The sequence below is a fragment of the Mus musculus genome, chromosome 2 (assembly GCF_000001635.26).
Source record: "Mus musculus strain C57BL/6J chromosome 2, GRCm38.p6 C57BL/6J".
Lineage (NCBI taxonomy): Eukaryota > Metazoa > Chordata > Mammalia > Rodentia > Muridae > Mus > Mus musculus.
The window spans coordinates 14,566,638-14,581,585 of NC_000068.7; the positions used below are offsets into that span (position 1 = coordinate 14,566,638).

Here is a 14,948-nt window from a genome sequence, read left to right on the forward strand (position 1 = left end):
AGCAAAAAGGGCTGTGTGCACAGAAATGATCTGCAGGAGAGGCATGGAGAGCAGCTTACTTCCCTGTCTCTTCTTTCTCCCTCTCTCCCTCCTCTATGTGCTTTGAAATTTTCTGTTTCTGTCTCTCAGGGCAGTATAAACATGTGGAGGCCCAGGTCTTCAGAGTCACCCCTGGAATCTGCCCTCCAGAAGAGGAGATACATCCAGTGATATAAGGGGGGCATCTGGGGACTGTCATATTCAGTATCATGTAGGACTTTAAAAGGCCAAAATACTATTCCTTTCTTTGTAGTGTATAGGAGAGTGTTTTTAAGAACATAACCCAAAACCTTGTATAGTTTTAACCAACTCTTTACTCAGAATCATGCTCCACTGCAGGTCACTCTTCATTTATGATAGAAGATATTTTATATACTTAATTGCTATAGGGATGCATTCCCAAGCAATAGTCATGATGTCATGGAACCAATAAATGGATTGTTTAAAATAAATGAAGACTGGCAATAAAGCCATCCATTCAATTCCAAATATTGGTTATAAAGTAGAACCATTGATAACGTTCATGTTTAGAAACTCCTTCTCTTACTATTCAAGAAATGTTTTTAATCATGATAATAGACATTTTTTAAGATGAAGAATTAAATAAATAAATACGGGCTTATTTACGTTATTATGGCCACTTTATCAGTCTCCTTATCTTTTTAAGATCTTTTGTTACCTTAACATTTGTTTTTGAATATGAACTTTGCTTATATCACTATGATTTTAAAACTTTGCTTTAGCTCCTTTCTTATAAAAATATACACACATTATATAATATATATGTGTATGTGTGTGTTCACATATATACTCTACAAAACTTGATATTCCTCTTCCAATGGGATACCCAATGTTACTCATTGAGAATGAATGGAAGTCAAGGTAAAGGCAGAGGAAGCAATCATTCACACGGTAATCCTTACTTTCCTACTTAATTTGAGCTTACCTTTTGGTATCATGTGAACCTCCACTTGTTAATATTTAATAGAAACTTTAAAACTTACATAGAGCCATTTATTTGCAATATCTTAATGTCATATCTGGCTCTTACAAAATGCTTATTATTGTTGTTTCCTGGCCCATAGGAAGGAGTTCACACTCTGGAGCTAACTTCACTTCTGACAAGGCCATCACAGAATAGAATGTCTTTTGGCCCTCTTTGCCCATTAAAGTCTCTAGACATTCTAAGATGAAACTTATGAGCATTCCTGGATGCTCATAGCCATTATGGTAGTTTCAATTCTGACATGTTAAATGAAAACACCAGAGTCTCAATCCCTGGCTCCTCTGAGCTTCATACCCACTTTCTGCTGCCTTGTCTAGCATCTGCTTTGAATGTCCTCCAAGCTTTTCAAACCAAACCTCTTAAAACTCAGAGCATATTTTTTTTTTAACCTCTTTCCTAACTGCTACTCTCATTCATGTCCCTAAATCCATTTTCTTGGACGACAGTGCTGTCATCTACCTTAAGCCTCTAATACTTCAGAGTCAATTTGGGAGTAACCTTATCTGTTACCTCCACTGCTAAATCAACACTCAGTTCCTGCAGGATCTTAGGGGTTGAAGAGTCTTAGTAACAAGATACAGCTGTCCTTCAATAAATATGCCAAGCATAGCTGTTCTTGCTCGTCTTTAATTCTTCCTTAGTCTGGGATCTTCACCTTCTCTTTTGCTCACACATGGAAAATAAATCTCTTTAGCTATCCCCAATATCTATATCTTCAAATAGTCTCCAAACATAAGGTAGCCCTAACTATTAATTCCTGACTTACAAAACGAAGTGTCCCTTCACTGCCATGAAAATAGAGTTTACAATCTTTAGCACCGGAGACCCAGGTCTTCACTCCTGAGTCTAGTGTACATTTCTAATTACAATATACAGATACTCTATCACATTATCAACTTACCCAGAGGACAGTTTCAGCTCAGTATTTAGTTGAAATTTAACAGTAATTGACATTTTAAAAAAAGTTATTGACTGTATTGTTGGTCTTCACTGGAGTTTTATAGTAGATTAAAAAAATACTTTGTAGAACTTGAAAATGCTTTCTCTCTAAAACCACAGCCTTCATGGAAGCTGTTAAATGTTCTTCTAATTTCTCCAGTTTGACTTTTGGGCACTCTTCCTTTCACCATCCTGGCTTCATTTACTCTATTAGCGCTTTCCAGCTGGGTATCCTCCGCCTCTCACTTCTTCAGATCAGGAATTACAGATGTAACCATTTAGTACAATTGAGCATATAAGTAGAAAAATAAACAACAGGGAGGGAAAGAGCAAGGATGATGGAATTTCTAACTCCTCTTACTTTCTTGGGGTTGGATGTTGACTCAATGGATGCATAGAGAGAAGGCAGAGCAGAGAGACCTGTAGGGAGGCAGCTTAGTAATTCTGAGGAAATAATTGTTGCTTGGATCATGATGGTAGAGATTTGGATTGGTTTGATGGTCAGATTCTGGATCTATATTGAGAGCCATACCATCAGGGATTTAAGGATGAGGAAACAAGGACATTTGGGGTTTCATTGCCAACAATAAGGCTGAACCCTCTTCTATGCTTATGTATATCTGTGTGGTATATATGTACATACATATGCATGTATTAATGTGTTCATGTGTGTACCTGCACAGACAGGCAGCTGGACTGTTGAAGTTGATTTGTGGAGTCTTGTTCACTCTCTATTTTTATTGAAAGAGGATCTCTTTCTAAACTGAAGAGTTTAGTGATTCTGGCTAGTTTAGCTAGCCAGGTTTTTTTTGGGGATCTTCTATCTTGGCCTCCTTAAGTATTAGAATTACAAGATGTTGCTACATCTTACCAGATGGAGTTCTGGGGATCTTTAAGTGGCTACAGTTTATCCACCCAGCTAACTATACAGTCATATAGCTTTCTATTAACTAGCAAAAGGAACATTGGTTACATTTAGTTTGAGATATCAATATCACAATCTGGGGAATAAACCATTAGAGAGGTCGTTTCATGATACAAGATGATATGTCCACTAGACATTTATATGTACAAGTATGGGAGAGAAGTTTGATCTGTAGATCAGATTTGGCCATCATTAAGGTATCATTAATGTTCAGTTGTATTTAAAGCTGTGCCATTGGTGAGAGGATCATTATGGTGACAGAGAGTGAGAATTGAAGATGGAAACTAGAAAGTCCTGATACTTTCTACCATTCCCTGCTCAAAAACACATGGGAGGATAAGAGGGGAGGCTAAGAAACTGCCAGCAAAGGGTGCAGAAACCCAAGAGAGGATGGTGTCCTAGAAGACAGAAGTCACCACAAGGAGCAAATGATTATTGCCACCAAATTGCAAAAGTAGACGCCTGATTAAAATGGATTCTAGAGAACATAGGAAGAGAGAAATTGCAAATTGTGTGTATAAACAGTTCTTTTGAGGAATTTAGCTGAGAGGAGCAGGAAAATTATTAGAAACCAAAGTTAGAGAAAATGAATTGAGGGGAGTTCTTTCTTTCTTTCTTTCTTTCTTTCTTTCTTTCTTTCTTTCTTCCTTCCTTCCTTCCTTCCTTCCTTCCTTCCTCCCTCCCTCCCTCCCTCCCTCCCTCCCTCCCTCCCTCCCTCTCTCTCTCTCTCTCTCTCTTTCTTTCTTTCTTTCTTTCTTTCTTTCTTTCTTTCCTTCTTTCTTTCTTTTACCTTCTCAGTTGTTTTAAGATAAGAATATGTTTGAGTGTTGATAAGATGGGCCACAGGGGTGGAATGTTTTAACATAAGAGATAAATGGAAAATTCCCAGATCAGCAGGACATTGTAACCTAGTAACCTAGCCCTTCAACACTTAGGAGCCAGGAATAGGGCAATAGTGAGTCTGAGGCTAGACTTGACTATGTGATGACAGGCTATCTCACAAAGAAAAAGGAAGAGGAAAAATAAATTCCTGGACCAATATCTGACCTGGTAAAAGAACACAGAATGTGTTGTGCAGGCACTGAATATGTTAGTCTGCCTGTAGCAAAAAAATCAAGATTTATCTTTATTTGCCTTCAGCAGAACAAAGCTTTACTCACCATTGATGTTAAGTGAGTACATTTCTAACAGTTTGCTCATTCTTCACTGAAGGAAAGGAGGAATGCTTACTCTTGTATTGTCTCCTTCCCTCTCTGCCTCACCATATCATTTATACTATAGTTCTTTCTATTGTGTCACTGAACATTCTTGTCAGTAGAGAAAAGCAAAGTGGCTAATGGATGGAGGACAGGAAGAGAGAGGAAAGAACTTCATAAAACCATCATTTGTGTATATAACAGGTAGAAGTCCCACCTGACAGGATGGGTCCAACAGATTTAAGTTTAGCCCAGCTGTCAATTATGGATGGTCTTCGCCTCTTGTGGCTTCATTACTGGTGTGTGTGTGTGGGGGGGGGTAGTTTTGTCCTGCCCACTGCTCATACACAATAATGTTTACTTCTCTTTGATTCTGCTCTTAGGTTTCCCACTGTCTTGGTACCCACAGGCAGAGCAGCTGACTTCTTCTATGGGACAAAGTTTATTTTCTTTATGAAACTTAAGTGTACTTTGTGTTGCTAAATCAATTCACTTCCTGTCCCATGTCCATATAGAGTATTCAAAACACTGGTGAGAATGGAGCCTGCCCAGAAACTGCCCTTCCTAACACTGTTTTCCAAATAAGCATCATGATTTATTCCTTTTTTTTTCTTGCCTGAATTTTAATTAAGGAGTCAAGAGAGACCACTGCTATCCTACCTGAAGAATAATTTTAACAGGGATGGTATGTGTTACTGATATAAATTAGTTGAGTTGTGATGACCCTGGGTGCATGGTAAGTGGAGCAAATCTGTTCATGTCACAGGGTGACATTCCATGGGTGGGCCATGGCATTCCATAGAGGAGCTTATCTGAGCTATTTTAAGGTTTCCCTAACTCAGGGCCCCTAAATCCAACAATCAGTCCAGAGAGCCAAATTTCTGTGAATCTAGAACTTTCTCTTACTTGAAAGTTACAGGTTCTTGCTGTATTTTTATGTATCTTATACATTAGTGTTACAAATGCCCTATACTTCAAATTATGACCTTTCAACCCAATACTGAAGTTCTTTGTTGCATTAAAGATGACAACCTAAGTCCTCTTGAAGAAGACACTAGGTGGGATGTGTCCTGTTGTCCCTCCTGAGTCAGAGTAAGACACATAGTCTGATTTTTTTTTTCTTAGCCTTGTATTTAATAGGGAAATTTTGAAAGAATTAGTTCCTAATATGAATGAATCTGAAGTCTCCACAAAAGTAAGAGACTCCAGGGAAACCATCTTAAGCCAAAAGCACCAAGTTTAGAGGGCAGTGACATTATAGGTAATGTCAACACCTGTGGGGAGAAAAGACCATGAGGCCACAGCTAAGAAGAGTCCATTTTTAGGATAAAATACCAAAGGGTTAAGTAGCCACAGGAGAGACTCCAGTATCTCTGGCCTCAAGCATATTCATATATACGCGTGTGTCTGTGAGTGTGTGTGTGTGTGTGTGTGTGTGTGTGTGTGTGTGTGTGTGTGTGTATGAAAAGGACTATAATTCTGTACATGTAAAACCAATGAAGACTTCTCAAGTTAAGTCCATATTGGCCATAGACTCTGAAACTCAAATCCTATTGGATTCATGGAAAAATCAATCTGGCCTAATCACTAAAGAGAATTTGTTTCTAACAGTATCAAAATCACTCAAGCTGCTAAGCTTTCTCAAAAGAAATATCATCTGTTTTATATGAACTACATCATGACAGAGTTTCATTAAAACATATGATGTAGCCTGGGGAAAGGACTCCCTTGGTGAGTTAAGTCACTTGCTTCATAGTTTTAAATCCTGAGTTCAGATTCCCAGAACCCACACGGAAAGCCAGCTTCATAGTCCCAGTCTCATGAATGAATTGGCGTCTTTGGAATGGAGGCTTAAGATGCTGGTTGAGGTGGTATCGGTATGTACTCGCAGCACATAGGAGGCAGGAAGGAGGACTGCAAACACCGGGCCAGCCTAGCCTAAATAATGAGGCACTGTTCAAAAGACAACAGGAGTTCCAAGGGAGAGCACCACCCCTCCACATTGCATACTGTGAGGGTATACAGGAGAAACCATTAGCTAGAAACATGCCTCAGGAGGTACCAAAATTGCTGGTACATCAATCCTGGACTTTCCAGACAACAGAACTGTGCAAAATACATTTCTGTAGTTTCTTCATTACCCAGATCAAGGTATTTTGTTACAGACACCCAAGGAAACTGAGACAGTTGATCTGTTTCTACACTGATTTTGTTGCTGTTTGTTTGTTTGTTCATTTTATCTAGGAGGAACAACCAGTTTCCTGTTCCTCAAATGAGATACTAAGAAAGCTACAGCAAAAGAAAAGAGTTTTATAAGTAAGTATGAGAGACAGTGTTGGTACCCAGAATCATCGCAAATGAATTATGAAGAAAACATCACCACCAGAAAACTCAACAGAAGCATTGCCAAGACGGGAACATATTCTCTTAAAGAGAGGCCACAGGAATGGCTGAAACCATGGTGTTCATCTCTTCCTTTTATTGAAAATAGCCGTTTTTCACTTTCCCATAGTACATCCCGATTAAAGGTTACCCCTCCTTCTACTCCTCCAGTTCCTCCCAACCCCCTCTCATCCAGACCCACTCCCCTTCTGTCTTTCTTATTAGAAAACAAACAGGCTTCTAAGGGATAATAATAAAATATAATTAAGTAAAGTAAAATAAAATAAATAAAACAAAAACTAACACATCAGAGTTGGATAAAACAGAGAAAAAAGGGAAAGAGCCCAAGAACAGGCACACACACACACACACACCACCTAAACACTCAGGAATCTCTTTAAACACACTAAAATGGAGGCTATAATATATACACAGAGAACTTCATCCACTGTCCTCCCAGAGGGCAAAGCAGAGCCAGGACATATAAGATCTATGGGAGCTCTGGCCTGACTGAGAATGAGTGTTACAGCTCTTAGAAGAGAAGTGAAACCCAGATAGACCTAGGCTGGTTATAAGGATGGGGTCTGGTACCTTCCAAATTCCATGCAAGGAATCGCACTATCATACCACAATTGGATGGGTGTACCAATGAGGGGTGGGGATGGGGTGGGAGAAAGGAGGATGTTTGAAGCTCCTCTAGATGTTAAATATATTTAGTGTAGTCAGAGCTTTCATTAAATTGTATGTTAGGGGGGTAGGTTTTTGTCTTTTGTCTTAGAAGTTGGACTTTTAGGGTTTGATGAGTTCTTTCTACTTTTCCTTGGCCCTGAGGGTTATAGGGAATCCCTGTATGCTGGGTGTTATAGAAAGTATTAAATCCCTGTGTGAGATGTCTACCCCGCCTTAGCTGTTTAAGTTCCTGGATAAACAACATACACAACCTTTGTGTTGACAATAAGCCTTAAACAAACAAGAGCTGGGCAAAGACTACTCTCTCTGTTGTTAGAGTCTACTTTCCTCTTTATAAGCCAATATTCAAGCAACCCAGTAGCTTATGAAAGCATTGACATCTTACATTTTCATTTCTGTAATTTTTCCCTTCTATCTGTAAAATATGTATATCATTTTATTATTTCTTCCTTCTTTGGAGATTAACATCTTTATGGATAAATATACTTATATCCCATTTCTCTTTATATAAATTGAATTAATATCATTTTCTATATTTAAATTTCCTTCTATTTACTGTATACATCTATTTTTAGGCCAACATATGTATTATATGCTAGACTAAGTAGTTTCAGTTTTCCCATGGAGCCCACGTGCAAAGAACCCAATCACTTATGATAGCACTAATATCTTGCATTCCCATTTATTCTCTATTCATTTTTTTTAATTGTGGAAGGCATGTAGCCTTGTTCTCTGCCCTCTGAGCATCCTGCTTCATTGTAGAGCAAGGACTCCTAGGATATCTAATGCAGCTTAGGCTGTCTGGGTCAGCCTGGGAGAGGCAGGGGGTACTTAGCTGTGTCCTAGCTTACCTCATGAACCCCAGGATTATGTGTGCCACTGTAGTATGTATTTTGTCTTCATCCTGAACCCACATGGCTTGGGGAGAAACCTTGTGGCTCTGCTAAGAAATCAGTTCTCCCTGCCTCCTAATCTTAAAGGGATGCCATGAATTTTCCATTTGGGAATCTCAAATAAACTTTTTAAGTGAGTTTTTGCCCCACATTGGGTGTGTATGAATGAATTCGTCTGCTTGCTCCATGGAGGCTATGAATGTTTCTGTAGAGGCAATTTGATCAATGAGGGCATTTCCCTTGGATGCTGGACCTGGCAGTGAACTGTAAGATCCAACATGCTGGATGTGGAGGGGAGAGACTCTTTCCTGTAAGAGTGTGGGAACCTGTATGAGTAAAGGAAAAAGTGGATTGATATCTAATTAGTTAAAGGATCTTGATAGCCAGGGGAGCAAATTGACAGAAATATACTGTCTGAAAAGTGGTTAATAGCCTATAGACGTCCTTTAGGAGTAAATAGATAGCACATAGTTCTGTATACTGGGGGGAGTGAATGGGGCAGCTCTTTGAATTGGACAACAGGGGGTTCATACTCAGGGGAGTAGTATATTTTCAATGCAGCTCCCCTGTTTCCCCCATCAGTAAATAGTAAGGAGCCCTTTTGAGAAGAGTCCGAGGGAATCCATCAAAACAGAGGGAGGGCAGAAACCCATCTTTCATTAGAGTAAAGGCTGTCAATGTGTCCTTGGAATCCTATTAAGGTAATAGTATAGCAGGAGCAATTTTTGGTTAGCTATTGAGTATCAGAGAGGGAAAAAGAGGCAATAAGAACTTCAGGTTCTTTTGCTAAAGTTTGTAGGGCATTTTAAACGATATTAGTGAGTGCATCCACCTCATTTAGGGTGCTGGGTGCACCATCCATCAGGGTGTAGAGCCATTCCAGCACTCCTGGGATTGGTATAGGGCTCCCACAAATGTAAGGGATACATGCTAAAGATAAGAAGCTGTATAGACATTGCTTGGACATATCTAGAGAGAGCCATGTCTTTAAGGACTACATTAGCAGATTTTAGAGCTTGGATTGCCTCAGGACACAGTATTCACAGACAGAAGGGTCTTTTTATCTCCTTTTCAGAGGTTAATGAAGCTGGGCAGTGGTGGTACATGCCTTTAATCCCAGCAGTTAGGAGGCAGAGGCAGGCAAATTTCTGAGTTCGGGGTCAGCCTGGTCTACAAAGTGAGTTCCAGGACAGCCGAGGCTATACAGAGAAACCCTTTCTCTATAAACACACACACACACACACACACACACACACACACACACACACACACAACAACAACAACAACAACAACAACAACAACAACAACAGCAACAGCAACAGCAACAACAATAACAGCAACAACAAAAGAGGTTAAAGAGAGGTTGGAGAGTGCTGTACAAAGGGGGAGCCAGGCTTGAAGACTGTTAAGATCACCTAAAATGCACTGGAGTGAAGTTAGAGTTAAGTTTTGAGAGAAGGAAAAGGTGGGTTTGAGAGGGCCTATTGAGGTAAAGGAGATTTCTCGTCCTAAAAAATACAGTGGGCAGGATAATTTGTATTTTGTGAGGAGCTATTTTGAATCCTAGAGAGGTTAGGGAAGGTATTAGCTGGTATTTAAGTTGGGAGGGGGAGGTGGAAAAATCTCCCCATACTAAGATATCATCCATATAATAATATATACTGAGTTCTTTGTCTAAATAACATTTTAGTGCAGTGGCCACAGCCTCCTGGCAAAGGATTGGGCTGTTAGCAATTTCCTGAGGGAGAATGGTTCGTCCATTCATATGAGGCTGTACTAGAATTGATAGGTGCTCATCTTCTTTAGCTGCCAATGAAATACAAGTTTAAAGATCATGCAGGGATGACTCTCCACAACTGTTCGGTATTTTTTACAGGCAGAGGCAGTCCTTCTATCCTCTCTTCTGTTTCTGGCTTCCTTCTCAGTGATGTTTGTATTGTGTACAGCCTTACATCATAAAGCTTCTGCTCCCAGAGTCCTGCTGTAAGGTTGGCGTTCCTTAAACGCAGACTTCCTCTGTGTGATGCAACTCATTGTTGGTGGATGTGATAGCATCTACTTTATTTTTCTCCCATTGGAACTCAAGCTTGAGGTTATGGCATAAAGAATTGACTCTGGTTATCACTATGAAGTAATGCACCACTTGCCTTTGTAACCAATGCCCACTTTGTGTTTCAGGCTCTGTGAAGCTGTGGCATGTTAATTCGTTTCAGTATAGAATAACTCTCAAATCCTGTAGTGTTTTTGACACTCTGTGCTCTCTGGACTAGCTAAAAGTAAGGAGATTAACATCTCATACTGGCAAAGAGACAAACCAGATAAAACTCCCTGCTTGGGCAATCCAAAGGGATGCATGCACACTGGAAAGGATGGCAGAGTCTCCTAAGTCTGAGCACCACAGCCATGAAGTTCCCCTTCTAGGTGGACACCCCCAAACAGTATTAGCCATACGTTTACCAAAACCGTGCTCGAGACTATTCATGGCAGCAACTCTTACAGTGTCCCAAATGCTCTTCAACCATAGTGAGACCAAAAAAAAAAAAAAAAACAAAAAACAAAAAAAAAAAACAAAAAAAAAATTAGGGTGCCTTTGAGAGTAATAGTCTTTCTTAGGAAGCTGGGGTAGGCTTAGCTCAGAGATCCAGGAATGAAATTCAGAGAGCACGGAGGGTAAGTGTCAGAAAGAAATATAGGGAAATTAAGAGAAAGAAAGAAGGCAGAGAGAGAGAAAGAGAGAGACACAGAGAGAGAGAGAGCATGACTGAGCAAGAGAGACAGCATGAGTGAGCAAGAGAGACAGATATAGAGAAGCAGAAAAATAGGGAGGGGGAGAAAGACAGAGACAAAACGAGACACAGAAAGACAGACAGAGAACGCTGTATAGCAGGAGAAGTCCTAGGAAATAAGACATTGTCAAGCTGCTATGCTAGCCTGGGGCCTTTATAAAACCTTTATGGTCATAAACAAGTGAGCTATGAGGAGGAGGAGGAGGAGCTGGTCTGTCCATATGGGCCACCTAGGTATCTAAAGGCCTCCTCTCAGCATCAGTCCCATAGTCGCATATGGCCTCTGGGCAGAGGTGCTCCTTTAGGAAACAAAGTAAGAGGAACCAGAGATCTTCCTGACTCTTCTCCCTTCAGAATGGACATTCTTACAGCAGCTACTTTGGTCTCTGCACCCTACTTGACCAGGTTTCATCTCCTGTTCTCAACAGTAGACCCAGGTAACTGTTCCATGGAACTAGAAGGCCATGAGGGTAAATAACTATGACTGGGCACTACTCCGTGAATCGATCTCCAAACTTAACACCAAGGAAAACAATATTCCAGCAAATCTCCACCATGGTAGTTTGAAAGTAGACAGTTAATTGGCAGTGTTGGAGTCTTGCTGGTGGTTCTCTCTTGCAGGGAGCCATAGTAGTTGAAGGAGTGATACACTTCCTAATATGCTAATATGTTTTCTCTAGTTTTGTTTGTTTTATTGTTATTTATTTTGTCCTCTCTCTCTCTCTCTCTCTCTCTCTCTCTCTCTCTCTCTCTCTCTCTCTCTCCTCTTTTCTACTGTAACTCAGATGGCATGGATGTGGGCCAGACTGATCTCCAATTTGCAATCCTCCTGTCTCAGTCTCATAAATAGGCCTGCAGCCTGAAGCTGAGAAAGGAAGCAGGTATGCATTCTTTGTTATGTGAAAAGGCTTCAGGCTGTGCACTAATGCCTCCTGCATTTTTCTATAAGTCAGCTGCATTTCAGTGAGATGACCACAGAGGGGAAAAGCACCAAACAAACATAATTTGGTGACTAGAGTGCTGTGATACTTAAGATAGGAATTCTATCTACCGATTGTCTCTTTTAAGACAAAACTGTAAGTTAGAGTGCCAATAAATTTAGAAGACTGGTTTCAAAATTCCATAGAATCCCACTATAATCACAGTAGTAAGGCCACTTTCATCTCTCCATGTCTTTGTGGATAATCCACACTTCTCCCGCTGACACGCTGTAGTAGGTGATAGAATGGATGATACTAATTCAGATTGTTGTCATGAAAATAAAAACCAATAAGTTCACCTAAGTTCATCAAATAAAAAGGCATGAATTCCTTTGGAATGTCTGACATAGCTAAGAAATATTTTTCACATCTTTCTTTTTTAAATATGTGTACCTGTATAATTTTTAACATATATGCTTGACTTTATTAAAATGTCTACATAGTGGTGGAAACTGGATTCTCTGTAAATGTTTTATAATGAATATATGGTTAATGGCGACTTTAGAGAAAAATACCTAATCACTATATCACCACTTACGTTGAAACAAATATCCCATATATAAACACAAAAAACATAATGTGTACTGAAATGAGAAGAATTTAAAGCATATTAGGAAATAGATCATTTATAAATACAAAGCAAAGTACCTTTTTTTTAAAAAAAAAATTTCCTGTTTCTTTATTACTAGTTATCCAATCAGGGTCAAGGGTATTATAACAGCCAGATCTACATATATGTTCATGATTATGTGTTTTTTCTTTTATTCTTCTCTTATACATTACATCCCAACTGCACTTTCCCCTCCCTCCACTTTTCTCAGTCCAACCCCCTACCTCTCCTCTCCCCGAGATTCACTCCTTCTCTCATTCCACAAATAAAGGAAGGGGGGAGGGAAGGAAGGAAGGAAGGAAGGAAGGAAGGAAGGAAGGAAGGAAGGAAGGAAGAAAGGAAGGAAGAAGACTTCCCAGGGATATCCACTGAATATGGCATAATAAGTTATATTAAGACTTGACCCTCATATCAAAACTGGCTGAGGCAACCCAGTAGGTGGAAAAAGGGCCTCAAGAGCAGGCAAAAGAGTCAGAGGCAGCCCCACTCACACTGTTAGGAATTCCACAAGAACACCAAGCTACACAACCATAATGAAAATGCAGAGGGCCTCGGTCAAACACATATGGGATCTGAGATTGTCACTTCAGTCTCTGTGAGCCCTGCTAAGTTGAGTCTGGGGTCTGTGTTCTTTTAGTGTTTTTGACCCCTCTGGCTTCTGCAATTCTCCCCCTCTCTATGGGGTTCTCCTGCCTCCACCTAATGTTTGGCTGTGGGTCTCTGCATCTGTTTCCATCAGTTGCTGGATGACACTTCTCTGATGACAAGTAGACTAGGCACCAATCTATGAGTATAGAAGAATATCATTAGTAATCATTTCATTGAATTTCCTCGTCATGTTTAGCTCTACCCGGGGTTTCTGGGCTGTCCAGCCTCTGGTTCCTGGCTATCTAGACACTCCTTATATCTTTTATTTCTTTTCAAAATTTTAAGTTTTAATTGTATTTTTTTTTTGTTTATGGGTATGTCTATGCACCACATGTATGCATTGTCCTCAGAGGCTAGAAGAGGGCCTCAAATCTCCTAGAATTGAAGTTGCAGATGGTTGTGAACATCTACATAGGTGCTAACAATTGAACCCTGGGTCCTACGTAAAAACTGCTACTGAGATCCCATCTTTCATTTTTTAATTTGCAAAGATAATAACCTTTATTGAGGGATTCCTATGTTCAAGTAACATCAACCACTGAAAGGTATTATGTCATCTTTCAATCTTTACAAGACCCCCACAGTGCTCTAGAACCCTTGTAGTCTTAGAAAGTCCACACTCTAGCACCACAAATATATCATTCAGTATTTTAGAGCATGGTCATATCTAAATGGACAAAGCAAGAAAATAGCACATCATGATAAGAGCTTGAACATTGATTTCAAGTTTAAAAACGGATGAAAACAGCTACCTTTTCTCTAAGCCATTCTCTACAAAACTCTGAAGTGATTATTCAAAAGACTTGCTCATTTGCATCTGACTCATTTGCTATTTAAAACTGTTAGACAAAGGTAACAGCACACAGATAGCTCAGGCTTGTCAGATTGGACAGTACAGAATGGTCTGGACTAGTAAAAATTCCGTATTCATTGAGACTGATTATTACTTGTAAGATATTAAATAAAAATGAGCTAATTAACATTTCTCATCACACTGTTTTAATATGCTCCTTTGAGAAAAAAATTCTCATTTTGGGATTTGGTGGTTAGAGAGTCTACATATTTCTAATTCTCTCTCTCTCTCTCTCTCTCTCTCTCTCTCTCTCTGTGTGTGTGTGTGTGTGTGTGTGCGTGCGTGTGTGTGTGTGTGTGTGTGTGTATGATGACTAATAGTAGATGACAACCTGACATTCCTGAGAAGAGAAATTTCCCCCACCAGACTGGTCTATGGGCAAACGTATATGAAATTTTCTGCATTTCTAATTGATACAGGGGGCCCCCAGCTTATTGTAAATTGCCCTTGATGGGCAGGGGGTTCTTGGCTATATAAGAAAGATTGCCGAGAAAACCAAAAAGGAGTGATTTTTTGTGGTCCTTGGCTTTGGTTCCTGCCTCAAAGTATCTGCCTTGCTTTCCTGCCTTCGCTTCTCCTCATAATAAACTCTAATGTGCACTCGGGAGGCAGAGGCAGGTGGATTTCTGAGCTCAAGGCCAGCCTGTTCTACAAAGTGAGTTCCAGGACAGCCAGGGACATACAGAGAAACCCTGTCTCGGAAAAGAAAGAAAGAAAGAAAGAAAGAAAGAAAGAAAGAAAGAAAGAAAGAAAGAAAGAAAGAAAGAAAACCTCTAATGTGTAAGACAAATAACTTTTTCCTTCCCCACTGTAGCTTTTCATCATAGTGTTTATCACAGCAACATAAGGAAATCTAGAACAGCTATTTGCCAGAAGAATTTCTTAAAAATGAAATTATTGTGTCCATTTAAATGAGTGAAGCATCATATTAAGAGTCTTTGCTGTAGAGCCTCCATCTCCACACAGGATCTGGGCTGTTCTGCAGCTCTCTGTGCACATGT

General features: G+C 39.8%; 1 long non-coding RNA gene across 1 annotated transcript in view; it reads left to right on the forward strand.

Moving 5' to 3' along the window:
• Gm13266 (predicted gene 13266) overlaps positions 1-6,649 on the forward strand; it is a 60,693-nt gene extending 54,044 nt beyond the window's left edge. Inside the window, exon 4 of the long non-coding RNA NR_166186.1 lies at positions 6,350-6,649. This is a non-coding gene — a long non-coding RNA (predicted gene 13266). The remainder of the gene's footprint in view (positions 1-6,349) is intronic.
• Positions 6,650-14,948: the final 8,299 nt, after the last annotated feature.